Genomic DNA, 14,298 nt, shown 5'->3' on the forward strand with positions numbered 1-14,298 from the left:
TGTTGCTCCTCAGGTGTCAGCCACCTGTCTTTTGAGACAGAGTATTGCAGTGACCTAGAGCTTGCCAAGTGGGCTAGGCTGGCCAGGCAGAGACGCCCTGGAGATGTGCTGCTTCTACCACACCAGCCCCAGGGTCACAAGCATGTGACACTTGGCACTTTTTCTGTGGGCTCTGGGGACCAACCCCTAAGTTCTCAATGGAGTTCTCATCCTATCCCCAATTTCTTAGTGTTGACAACTGACTGTCAGTTGTCGCAACAGTGATAGTGTAGTGTGTGACAACGTTTGCAACTTTGCAGTTGATCTGAACTTATTCCAAAAGTCTGTTTAAAAATGTAAGCATGTTCAGAAAAGCAACAGTGGGCAGAAATGTTTTTCTCTGGGTCACGGGTAACTGAAAAATGCCTGCAGTTTAATTTCCCCTCAGAAGTAATTCCCAGCTTACCCAGTAACCTTGGGAATTCAGCTTTTAAGGTATAGTTCTGGGATTAGGAAGTCCTGGCAGGGTGGCACGTGAGCATCCTCTCTGGGAAGAGACGCTCTCTAATTGTAAATCAAATCTGGCTTTTGGACAATTGTACCAACCTCAGATTTTGAGATATTGCATCATTCACTGAGAACTGGCTCATCCTAGGGTCCGAAGTTAACACTATAGTCCAAGGCTGAAAATGAGATTGCACCCCCATGCCTCCCCCTCCCCCGCCTCCCTCCCCCATCTCTCCCCCCTGCCTCCCCCCCTGCCTCCCCCCATCTCCCCCTCCCACCTTCCCACCCCCCACCCCAATCCTCACTCCCCCCATCACTTCCTTCCCCACCATTGCTCTAGTCCCCCAGTCTTCTTGGCCACCAGCTTTTCCACAAAGACCATGCTTGCTGGAGACAATACAGCTAATTTCGGATACCTTGGCACCACTATTACTTTTTAAAAAAATAACTTGACTATCTATTTTTATCATTAAAAAAAAAAAAGGACATGCCTGTTTCCTCTGATCTTTTTTTTTTTTTATTAAGTAAAAGCCTTGACATGTTCTTAAAATCATAAACATACAAGCACATCAGTGACCCGGGAATCTCAGCACGCACGACCTGTTCTTCCACATGTTAATGGAAGTCTCCAGCCTGTGTGGGCGCGACTAGTTGTTCTTCCACCCCCGTTTGCTTTCCTGACCTTTCCCTTATCAGTTGGTGACTTAAAGCCCAGCAGAACCCGAATGGCTATTTTTCTTTTCATATGTGAAACAAGAAGTTTGTATTGTATTTCTATTTCAACTCTTGAGTCCTTTTCTAACTTGATTTGTATTTTGACTTTGTACTGAGCTTCCAGTTCCTCTGCCCAACAGGACTCTAACCTGGTGGTCAGTTTCTTTTAGTAACTAACAATTGGGAAGGTTCCCACACATAGTATAAGTCCTCAGCTGACAGCTACAGAGTACAGCCAGAAAGGAGTTGGTGAATGTGTTCTCTGCCTCTTCAGTGGTTACCATAGTCGGTAGGTAAACACTTTCACTTTAAAGAGATGGACTTCCCAAGTGACAAGCTTAGACTAATCAACATCTGATTTTTTTTTTCTATTTACCTTCTGGGACTGGGTAGAGAGTGGAGAATTCCTTCTTTCCTTCCTTTTACATTGGACATGACCAGCTAGCCCCTCCTCAGAATGCTCTCTGGAATCTGCTGTCTCTGCCAGGGCCCCAGCTCAGTTTCCATTTCCATTTTGGTTCTTTTCTGGTTTTGCTCAAGATAAGAGAGATGAGGAAGAAACTAAGCCAGAGGGGCGGGAGAGATCTTGGGGCTGTTAAGAACTCTGCTGCCCTTGCAGAGAAGTTGGGTGTGGTTCTCAGTACCTCCATGCCAACCTGCCAGCCCACAAACATCTATCACTCTTGTTCCAGGTCACCTGATGCCTTTTTCTGGCTTCTGCAGGCACCAGGCATGCACATGGTGTATGCATATCACACACACACACACACACACACACACACTGAGATATTCAAACATATTCAAGTAATAAGAAAGAGAGAAAAGAAAGCAAGCCAGGCAGGAAAGCAAAAGACCACATTGCTAATGTAGTATTATTCCACAGTGCCCTTTATCACACCCACTTAATGCCTCCTAACTTCTGCATTACCACTATGGCCCAAAAGGATGGCTACATCTGGGGATGCAGCTCAGTTGGTACAGTGCTTTTCCATTTTGCTTGAGACCCCAGTTGTATCCTCAGCACCCCCACAAACTAGGTGTTCTGTTGCATACCTGCAATCCCAGTACTTGGGAGAGATTACGGAAGGACCATGACCACACAGCCATCCTCATCCACACAGTGAGCTTGAGGTCAAGCTGTGACACATAAAAGTTTGTGCCCCCCCCAAATCATACCAGTAATAAGAGAGAAAAAGAAAGAATGAATGAAAGGAAGGAAGGAAGGGGAAAGAAGAAAAGAAGAAAAGGGTGGCTAAATTATATTTCTTTAGTTGAGATTATATGAAAAGAAAGGCAAGGGAGGAAAACTCATTCTAAGACTTGTGACCCAGATTTGGCAATTCCTGGCTAGTGCCTTCTTTTCTTCTGTAGCACTTTCTTTTATGTTCTTTGTCTCACTCATTTCATGTCTTGTGGTTCAGCCTCTGGCCGCACCCCACCACTACACACCCATCCTGCCTTCTCTTGTACTAATGGTAGTGGCTTGACTCTGGGTGAATCACACTGTCATCATCACGGAGGGAGCAAAATGGTACTGCAAAAGAGTAGCAAGGAAGGCCGGGTGGTGGCGCACGCCTTTAATCCCAGCACTCGGGAGGCAGAAGCAGGCGGATCGCTGTGAGTTCAAGGCCAGCCTGGACTACCGAGCGAGTTCCAGGACAGCCAGACCTGTTACACAGAGAAACCCTGTCTCGAAAAAAACCAAACCAAACCAACCAAACAAAAAGAGCAGCAATGAAGAAAGACATGTTTTTGACCCCTCAAGCTATAATTCTCTCATTTATCTTGATAATCCTAAAAATAGGTATGCACTATTTTCTCTTGATGCATCATTTCTGTTTTGTTTTTCTTAGACAGGGTCTCATTGTATAGACCAGGCTGGCCTTGAACTCACAGAGGTCCGCCTGCCTCTACCTCCCCTGAATGCCGGCATTGAAGGCGTGAGCTGCCATGCCTGGACTTGATCGACATTTTATTTGTAAATTGTCTACAAGCTTCTTATTCATTCTAACTCTTCAATATATTCCAAAGGGAAAATACTTAGTAAGCAAAGTTCAAAGGAAAAGATTTAAGCCTGAGTGTTCAAATTTGGGAGTTGCCAGCATTAACTTGAGCTATATATTGACTGGCATTGCCAGTGCTATGTAACTTAACTATCTCTCTCTTCTCTTTCTCTTCCCTAAGGTCACCTCTCATCCTTGTCCTGGGTATCAAACCCAGGGATTTCTGTTTTCTAGGTGCACACATTGTCACTGAACTACAACCCCATCATTTCTATAGTGTGAATATTGAATACCTATCAAAGATCCAGGGCCAATGGGATGGCTCTGTGGATAAAATTTTGCACCATGAAATCCTGACAACCTGAGTTTGATCCTTGGAACCCAGAGTAAAATAGATCCAACTTCTAAAAGTTGTCCTTTGACTTCCATATGTGCTTATGGCATGCATGTGTTCAAACACAGACAGACAGACAGACAGACAGACAGACACACACACACACACACACACACATACAGAAACACAGACAGACACACACACACACACATACAGACAGACACACACACACACAAAGACACAGACAGACAGACAGACAGACAGACACACACACACACACACACACACACACACACACACACACACACATAGGCTTGATCTCCAGCCTGTAGTGATACCGGGAGGTGGGGCAGCTTGTAAGAGTTGGCTTAGTAGAAGGAAGGTCACTGGGACATTACCTTGAAGGGGTCTTGAGACCTGGGATCTCCCACTTGCTTTTTGCTTTTCTGTCACCATGATGGGAAACAAACACGGCCTCCTCTGCCCTGTATTCATACCATTATGTGGGGCCTCGCCACCAGAGTGATCACGCACTGTAACTTCCATAGCCGTGAGCTAGACAAGGTGTTTCTCTCTTAAATAGCTTTTATGTTGGTGAGACTGAGGAGCAAACCCTGGGCTTTACATATGCCAAAGTGCTGTGCCACTGAGCTATATCCTAGGCTATCTTTTTAAAAGTTAATTTTTTTTTTAGGTATTTTGTAAAACTGGTGTCAACTAAAGCTCAATTTAATTTCCACTTAAGGATAAATATTTCTTAATATAAAAATATGTATAATCAGAAACTTTCATAGCTTTCTTCTCACGCATGACCTGGAGTAATAGACTCTTCACTTAGCAGAGACACAGAAGTTCAAAAGCTGAATTCTGTCAATGCGCATCTTCAGCTTTGCAGCAGACTGCCGAAGTGCAATGAGCAATGCGCTACTCTGCAAGCGGTTTGTGAAAGAGTTCCTGTTTCACCACATCCTTCCTGCAGACTTGTATTACCTGTCTTTACTGCTGACTTCTCCCCTCAGGAGCCAGATCCTTGCTTTAACTGTTCGGCGAGAAACCTAACACTCCGCATGGCACAACGCTTTCACTAAGTGAAACCGACCCCTTTCACTAACTGACCACTTATAAAGTATGTAAGTGACCACTTTTCCGCCTGAACCCTAGTAGATGTTTTAAGTACATAAAGTTAAAGCCCTGAGGTGCCCTTTAGCTCTAATACACTAGTACTGTACCTGACATATCCTAGAAGTGAATAGTCGTTGGAAGATGAGAAAGAAGTCAGCAGTGTGTCACCTAGCAGAGACGCAACTTACTGCCCCTTTCAGTCCTCCTTTCTTCTCCTCCATATCTACCCAGGTCTCCTTTCTTATCTTTAATATCTCTGGCCTCCTGGCATTCCCGTTACCACTGTTGACAAATCGTTTATGGCCACGTAAATCTTTGTCTTTGTTTCCCATTCCCGACGCCATGTCTTAGTCCTTTTCCTTTTAGCGCAATACCCATATGGCCACTAAAATTGTCTTTCTGGAGCTTAAGCAAGTCCTGTTTATTTAAAACACACACACACACACACACACACACACACACACACACACACACACACACGAGTGTGTGACCTGCCAACATGTTTTTTTCACAGTCTTGTTTCAACTGATTTTCCCTAATCCTCCTCTTAATCTTCTCACCAACATTCCAGTCCTCTGCCTCACCCTGAGAAAACTAGCTATTATTCATCATCTTTGGCTTTCTAGCTACCCCTTCCATTTTCTGGAACATTCTACACGCAGCTTCTGCCTAGGAAACACTCCCCTGACAGTGTTCCTACTCACCCTTGGACATTCAGGTCAAATGCTGATCCCTCCCTGAACCCTTCCTCTGTGAGCTCCTCCGCTCCACCTCTGCTCCACGGTCCCGCTGGGTCTCCTGTAACTCTCTTTATGGCCCTTAGTTTCCTGTACTTGTCTCCTGCCACTGACCAAGCTGTTCAATAGAAATGCAAGGCAAGCCATTTGTAACTTCAATTTTCTTAAAAGCCACATTAAAAAAAGATGAAAATAACGTAACATTTTACTTAATGTTATGAATTGAATATAAAACTAATAAAACTTATTACTGAGGTGCTTCACTTTAAAATTTTTGTAAGACATTTTTTTCTTTTTCTTTTTTTCCCCTCCTTTATTAATTTATTCTTGTTACATCTCAATGGTTATCCCATCCCTTGTATCCTCCCATTCTTCCCTCCCTCCCAATTTCCCCTTATTCCCCTCCCCTATGACTGTTCCTGAGGGGGATTACCTCCCCCTCTATATGATCATAGGGTATCAAGTCTCTTCTTGGTAACCTACTGTCCTTCCTCTGATTGCCACCAGGTCTCCCCGTCCAGGGGACATGGTCAAAGGTGAGGCACCAGAGTATGTGAGAAAGTAATATCCCAGACATTTTTTTCTATATTTAAAGAAATATAGAATAATTTAGATCAGCTTCAAGTAGCGCCCATATTTGACAGCTGGCGTGAGCTTCACGAGGAATCATATCTTCATATCTTGATCACGTTTGTATTCCTGGATGCTGCCATCGCAAGGAATGCAGAGTGCTGTTAAATGAATATATAAACAATGAGAAAAACAGTGAGTGCTGACTGGTTACTATGATGGGAAACACACTGTGATAAGGAACACACATGCTTATTTCTTTCCCTATCAGCATGTGGTTGGCTGGCAGTCACTGGTCGCTAAATAGCTGTTGGATGATTAGGCAGCTCACAGCAAGCCATTTAGAGTCTCACGTTACTAATATGTTTATTCGTGAGATAAGGTTAGAGGATGAGCAAGGTAACTCTAAGACCAGTTCTGAAACAGTATGGCAGTAACTAGAGGTAGACCCCTTAAAGCAGTCATTAGGACAACGGGTAGAGAAAGTGCCTTAGGAGTTGACAGATAAAGATTTCAGAATTGAACACAAGTGGGTAGAATTCATGACTCAGTTATGTGGTCTTGGGGAATTTGGTTAAATTCCTCTATGTTTGGTGTCTCTGTCAGTAAACGGAATTAGTAATACCAAGCTTATTGAGAGGCTTAAAAAAATAGCACCTATTAATTACCTGACACATTACAAAAAATAGAAGATATTATTGTTGGTGTATGGGAGACAGTTTAAACTTTTTTTTTCCATAAGATTTCACAAACACCTTGTTCTGCCAGGTGCTAGAAATTATTTGCCAGTGATATAAGATTCTATGTTTCATAGCACCCCTATGAGGAGGCACCATTAAAATCTTCTCTGTTTTAGTTTCAAGAAACTGAGGCAGTTTAAACAACTTGTTTGCTCCAGATCACACAGGTGGTTGTCTACCAGGGGTCAAGTGCTCAAACCAGGACCCAGATTCAACGTGCTTCATTTCCTCACACCAACCACTGCTAGTTTCATGATGCCACTGTTGCAGAGAGCCCAATCTGCGTCCTGTACTCAGGACAATAAGAAGTTACAAGTGAGTCAAAAGTGTTTTACTTCCTCAAACAGACATACCTTTGTAGATGCTTTTTTTTCCCCTTCCCCACACATAGGTGTGGTTGGCTGCTTGAAGTTTTTCCAGGTTGAGGCCTTTATTTACAATTATGCCCGAAAGGGAGCCTTCCTCACAAGCTCAATGGTGTGTGCCTGGGAAGCCTTAGCCACTCAGGCTCCGTTCCAAAAAAGGAACCACTGCCCAAAGAACAGGAAAGAGGCAGGCCAGAGCCTGTGCTTTATTCCTTGGAAGCACTGTGACTTTAGAGCAAAGATGACAACCTGGTGATTCTCAGTGTAGGACGTCTGGGGCCTCTCCATTCTGCTCAGACAGAAAGGGAGCGAGTCCCTAAGGAAGAGAGAAAGGAACAGAACAGAGCAGTTCCCAGGCCTCAGGATCTTACGGCCCCGTTGCTGCTGTGCCAATAAAAACCACGACAGTCACACATACCCCTAAGGCTTGGGTGACCAGATGTGCAAAGAAACTGGCCAACAGGATGACTTCTTCATTTCATAATTACAATTGGAAACTTGAGAACAGATGATAGCTAAAGAAATATTACAGGTGCTGTGCTTAGGCAGGTGTGGCAGCCTATGCCTGCTCATCCCAGCACCTGAGAGGCTGCAGCTTGAGATTCCAAGTCTAGCCTGGGCTACACAGTGAGACCTAGTCTAAAACACCAACCCACAAAACAAAACAAAACAACACAACAACAACAAAAGGCAGTGGTTTGTTTTTTGTTTTTCTTTCTCAAGGATTCTGAGCTGGGTAACACCAGTATACCTTATCAACAAGAGGCCTTTAAAATAGGGATTCTCAGGCTGGAGAGATGGCTCAGTGGTTAAGAGCACCGCTTGCTCTTCCAAAGGTCCTGAGTTCAATTCCCAGCAACCACATGGTGGCTCATAACCATCTGTAATGTGATCTGATACACTCTTCTGCAGATAAAGTACTCATATACAATAAATAAATAATTAAAAAAAAAGAAAAGTTTTTACACAACCTTGGGAGGGAACATAGGTATACAAACAAGTATGTAAATCAGACATATATTAATAATAAGTCACAAATATATTTTGAAATGGTGTCAGTTTATAATTATACCATTTATTACAGGCAAAAGCAAATTTAAATTCTAATGACATTAATGAGATGGACACATTGGTTTATTTTTACATGAATTAAAGCTTGAGCTGGGCAGCAGTGGCTTAGGCCTTTAATCTCAGAACTTGGGAGGCTGAGGCAGGTGGACTTCTGAGTTCAAGGGCAGCCTGGTGTACAGAGTGAGTTCCAGGACAGCCAAGTTACACAGAGAAACCCTGGTTCAAATATATATATGAGAGAGAGAGGAAGAAGGAGGAGGAGAAGAAAGAGAAGACCAAGAGTAAGCTCTTGGGCATCTGATACCGCAGCATGCAGAGGCTCTTTAATCCTGCTCAGCACGGCCTGGCATCTGTCTAACCATTGGTGCTGAGAGTACCACTATACAAAATTATGTTATCCAGACAGTGGTTGTTTGTTTAAGGTTTTCTCTGGAATTGCTGGAAATCCTTCCTTAATTACAAGCCAAAATTCATTTGATTCTTCATGAAATTCAAACAGCTTAAACAAAATATTTTAAAATCATTTAGGAAGCTACTAACCTGTACTTCATGTATGCTCAGGTAATTAATTTTATTCCTTCTCAAGTCTCTGATGGGGCTGAAGACCAGATAGTTTAATTTTTCAATTAAGCTTAGTTGTTCAGGAGCTAAGATGTTTTTAGGTCTAGATAGATGTTTAAGTTGATAATGATGAGATATGATAGATATTGATTTACATTCAGAATTTTAGATGCACCAAGATAGGAAAGACGTTTTCTTCAAGGCTTCCAAATACAATACAAATACAAAATGAATGTAACATTTATATAATTCCTGATTGTTTTGTGGTTCTTTTTGCTGTAGGTAGTTTATTGTGTGTGTGTCTGTGTGTGTGTAATAATATAAATGTAATGTAAAAAATAAAAAATTGTTTAAAAAGAAAAATCACACACACACACACACACACACACACGAAATATGCTTTCTTGACTTCTCTGTAACACGAATCAAACTGATTCTGAGATACAAACTGATCTCAGAATTTGATAAAGACACTAAAGGTTCTGTTAGTAATAACCACGAATAAAATTATATGAATAACTACAAAAATGTCAAACATTTTAACAAAATACAAAGATATATTAACACATGGTAAAGAAGTGTGGCATGACAATATTACATCTTTATCTTCCGCAGTTAAACTAATGCGTTGCTGTAAGGGCAGAAGCTCTGTGTATTTAGTAAAAACCGCAATTCATAAAACACAATAGTCTTGGCTCTGAGCTGGCGTTGCAGACAGGGTTCACTGGCCTTGTGGCTTGTGAAGGCATATGCAGTGCAGTGTGTGTGTGTGTGTGTGTGTGTGTGTGTGTGTGTGTGTGTGTGTCGGGGGTTGTGGTCATGAAGTGGACAGTCTGGTGTCTTCCTCGACCTCACTCCATTTCACTTACTGAGGAAAGTCATCTTTGCTAAACCTGAAGGCCTTAGCTTCTGGCTAGGGAGGCCGCCTGGCTTCCTCTAGGCATCCCTCATGTCTGCCTCCCCAGTGCTGAGCTAACAGGTTGCTGCCATGCCTGCCTCTTTTGTTTTCTTTGTTTGTTTTAAAACAAGGGTTCTGGGGAATCAAAGTCCAGTTTTCAGACTTGCAAAGCGAGTTCTATCCACTGAGTCATCTCTCCAGCCCTCCTCTTTTTCTATTTCTAAAGAAGTTATGGCATTCTCAAGGATTCATAAGCAGCAGTAACTACATTTATGTGTAGATTATTTTTCTCCATGTATTTTCTTAGTAAATATATGGGGAATATCCCATTTTTGGCTTGGTGTAATTTACCTTCATTTACAGGATGCAGATTCTATGTACAGTCGTTTCACATTTGAATACTGCAATGCAGCTGAGTGCCATATAGCACCCTTATTTTCAGGGATATTATTTAGTATAGATGATCAAGAATGTTGCCACCCTTTTACGTGGATGTGTGTGCTGCATATGGGTGTGTAGAAGTGCACATTGTGTTATAGGTCAGCACATTCTTGTGCACATTCATATGTGTGGAGGCCCGAGGTAGATGCTGGGCATTTTCCCAATCGCTCTTCCACATTATTCTTTATTATTATTCGATGGTATTTCAACCAAACCCAGAGGCTCACTGATAAGGCTATTCTAGCCAGCTAGCCTGCTCTGTGGATCCCTTCTCCACTGTGTGAGGGGACAAGTACACGTGAACTGCCACACAGCAGCTGTGTGGGGTCCAGGAATCCACATTCAAGCTGTCTTACTTGACTAGTAAGTGCTCTAACTGCTAACACGCGCCCCCAGCATTATTTGTTCGGTTGTTTTTGGTATGTGCATTTTGCATGCGCTGTGTGTGAAGACACACTCATGTGCATGTAATGTGGAGGCCCGAGGTCAATGCCACATGTCTTCCTCAGTCACTCTTCTACTTGGGGCTCTGGATCCGCTAGGCTTTGCCAGTCAATGAACTCTCACGATCCACCTGTGTTCACACTCGCCTCCCCCAGGGCTACGGATGCTCTCTGTTGAGTCTGGCTTCTTCCGTGAGTGCTGGGGCTCTGAGCACAGGTCCTCATAATTGTGCTGCAGGCCCTTTGCCAACTGAGCCATCTCCCAGCCCAATTATGTCTTTTTGGTGTTTGTCGTTAACTAGATTTCCATTACAGCAACAAACACCTGAGATAACCAGCTTAAAAGGAGGAGGAGGAGGCGGTGTTTGTTTTGGCACAATGTTTTGGAGGTTTCAGGCCACAGAAACATTTCCCTTGGATACATTCCTTCTGCCTGTGGCAAGAGAGGGTACCATGACAGGGAGCGTGTGGTGAAGCAAGCTGCTGCTCTCATGATGGAGGGGAAACAGAAAAGAGAGGTAAAGATGGCAGTGCCACAATCCTCCTGAAAGACCTCCCACAGGTCCCACCTCTTATAGGTTGTACCACTTTTCTAAGGCACCAAGCAGCCAGGCTTGATGGAGCACGCCTGTGATCCTAACACTCAGGGAGGCAGAGGCAGGCGGATCTCAGTGAGTTCGAGGCCAGCCTGGTCTACAAAGTGAGTCCAGGACAGCCAGGGATACACAGAGAAATTCTATCTCAAAAAACAACAAAAAATGAAAACAAATACACCAAACCAAACCAAACCAAACACCCCAAAAAAACAAAGGTGCCAAGCTGAGGGCAAAATCGTTCAAACAAGAATCTTTGAGGGACAACCCAGGTCCAAAGTACCCCAATTTTATTACATTTTCTTGGGAAAAATTCTCCATTGTCTTCTGTAAAAGCTATTGATCATCCTGCGACCCCAAGACAGAGTTTCTCTCTGTATGTGTAGCCTTGGCTGTCCTGGAACTCTCTGTAAACCAGGCTGGCCTCAACTCAGATTTACCTGCCTCTGCTTCCTGAGTGCTGGGATTTAAGTGTGCAGCAGCAGCACCACCACCACCACTGACCAACCACACTCACCTTTTCTAACTAGCAGATTCATTTGAATTTAGAATGGTGGTTCATTATAGGGGGTTCCGGCGACACAACATGGTTCAGCTGTATTCCACACCATCCTTGAATCTGAATCTTTAAAAGTATCATTTATTTACTTTTGTTTTTTTTGGGGGGGAGGGGGACAGTGTTTCTCTGTGGAGCCCTGGCGGTTCCAGAAGTCTCTCGGTAGACAAGGCTGTTCTTGAACTCACAGAGATCTCTGTCTCCCAAGTGCTGGGATCAAAGGTGTGCACCACTGTCTGCTTTAGAATCTGAATCTTTCAAATCTTACTCCAGAAAACTCTTTGCTCACCGGTGGGAAAGTCTTTGTTAACAAGCACACTTCCTAGATACACATGCATTGGAACCAAATGGGATGCCTTTGTATTCTCAACTCTAAAGCCACTGGTAAGGTTTGTTTTTAGTTTTTCTATGTACGCGTGTTTGCTTGGTAGTATGTATGTGCAGCCCACACATGCCTGCTGTCTGAGGAGGTCAGGAGAGTGTGTGGGAATCCCTGGACACAGAGTTACAGATGTCTGAGTGACCATGTGGGTGCTGCCAATGGAAACCAGGTCCTCTGTAACGAGCAGCAGGCTCTTCTAATCCCTGAACCCCTTTCTCTAGTCCCAAAGATATTGTTTCATCACAATGTGACCATAAAGCAATTGCTTAAATAATTCCATTGTTTCCCTCAGAACTCAGCATGATTTTTTTTTTGTAGTCACATACAGATATTCCTTAAAGATATTCTTGTGTTAAAATTTTTGTGAATGATGCATTTTCTAGAAATAATGCCTGAATGCATACATATAGTATGCTGCCCAACCTGAGTAGTGATTAAGTTAGGTCCATGTCTTTTGAGAAGATACTTCCAAATGCCCTATGCTGGGCTAAACTCTGTGTATTCCTTCAGTCTGTATAATATTGGAATTATCTCATTATAGCCATATTCTATGGGAGAGGCTATCACATTGAAACTGTGCCCAGTTTAGTGATAAGCACTTTAAGCAAAGGCGTTTATCTAAAGTAAACACATCACGGCATGAATAAGCATGATCATTATAACCTTTATCTTATTTTGGTGTCCTCTCAGAGCTTCTTATTCAGTATAGAGGGTTGTTTGTGTGTGTGTGTGTGTGTGTGTGTGTGTGTGTGTGTGTGTGTATGTGTGTGTGTGTATGTGTGTGTGTGTATGTGTGTGTGTGTATGTGTGTGTGTGTGTATGTGTGTGTGTGTGTGTGTGTGTATGTGTGTGTGTGTGTGTATGTGTGTGTGTGTGTGTGTGTGTGTGTGTGTGTGTGTGTGTGTGTGTTTATGGATGGCTTTTGCCTTGTTGATCTGGCTGCCCTTTAACTTAATTCTTAAGCTCAAGTTCCTCCCTTGGCCTCTCAAGCAGCTGGATTAGGGCGATGTGGCTCAGTGGTAGAGCACTTGCCTAACATGTCCGAGGCCCTGGGATTGTCTCCAGCACTGCCTCGCACAGTAGAATGCACCAAACCGGAAGGAAAGCTGCCATTAGGCCAATGACCTGTGACGGTCTTCAGAAACGACTATGGTTGGGACTGGACTGTGACTTCCTCGAGAGCAGAAGCCATGGGATTCAAGTTCATTTCCTGAACTGGGGGCTGAGGTCTGCCTTAAAGCAGGCAACTCAGTAAGTGGTTGGAGTTTCTGACTACGCACGTGTGCTGCCAGCAAAACCAAAACTAGCCCCAAAGCCTTCGGGAAAAGGCTCCCGCTCAAGCCGTCCAGCTCTACCTGCAAACAGTGGCGAGTGGGTAGCATTCACTGGGATTGGGACTTTTCTCAGTTTTACTACTTAGAAATGCACTTTCTTCAGTGGCATAGCCACAGAGATTGTTATTAAGTTTGGGGGTCACAGCCCGTGCCCCAAGCCAGTTTGGACCACTTTCATCAATAAGGCAATTAAAAGAGTCAAATAACAGTAGAAAGCAGGATAAGTTGGTTTGTTCAATATGGTCACATTGGTTAGAGGGACAAAGAGATCCAGTGAACCCTGAAGTCTCTCTTTGGTGTCTTGAAGTGAGATTAAAGTTTAAATACAGGGCCAATGATATGTACATTTAAGGAAATCTGCACAGCTTTACTTGCCTTTGATTTGTTTTCAAAGGAACAATGCATAGAAATGAGAGAATGTTTCCACACTATATGAGACCTTGTTAACATTCCTTTCCTTAGTCCCCCAGCTACTGACTCCTAAAACCAAATGGCATCTGTCTGAAATGAGTCATGATGGGCCTTTGGAGTCCTCCCACCCTCTGTTAAAAGGCTTCACCACAAGTCTGGTCTAATGCTGACCTCTTAGTGTCTTAACAGACTTAAAATGACATTTGAAAAATTGCTATCTGGACAATCTTACTACTTAACACCTGCATATATATTTGTTTACTCTGAGAAAAATAAGTGTATTTTGCTATTGTACATATATGACACACATTACATATGGTATGTTTATAATAGCTAGCACTGTTTCCTAATTTCTAAGAGATTTAAAAAAATTGATTGCCAAGGCTGTAGACTTATTCTGCTAAACCAGGGATTTTAAATTTTGCTTTAGAAGTAACTTCTATATGCCTTGTGCCATGGTACAACTGATGCTGACTCTATGCAATACTCCTTAAGCTATGCAAGCCGTTTAAAGATTGACAGGCATTGGATATTTGT

This window comes from Acomys minous (assembly GCF_964271855.1).
Source record: "Acomys minous genome assembly, chromosome: 2".
NCBI classification, from domain to species: Eukaryota; Metazoa; Chordata; class Mammalia; order Rodentia; family Muridae; genus Acomys; species Acomys minous.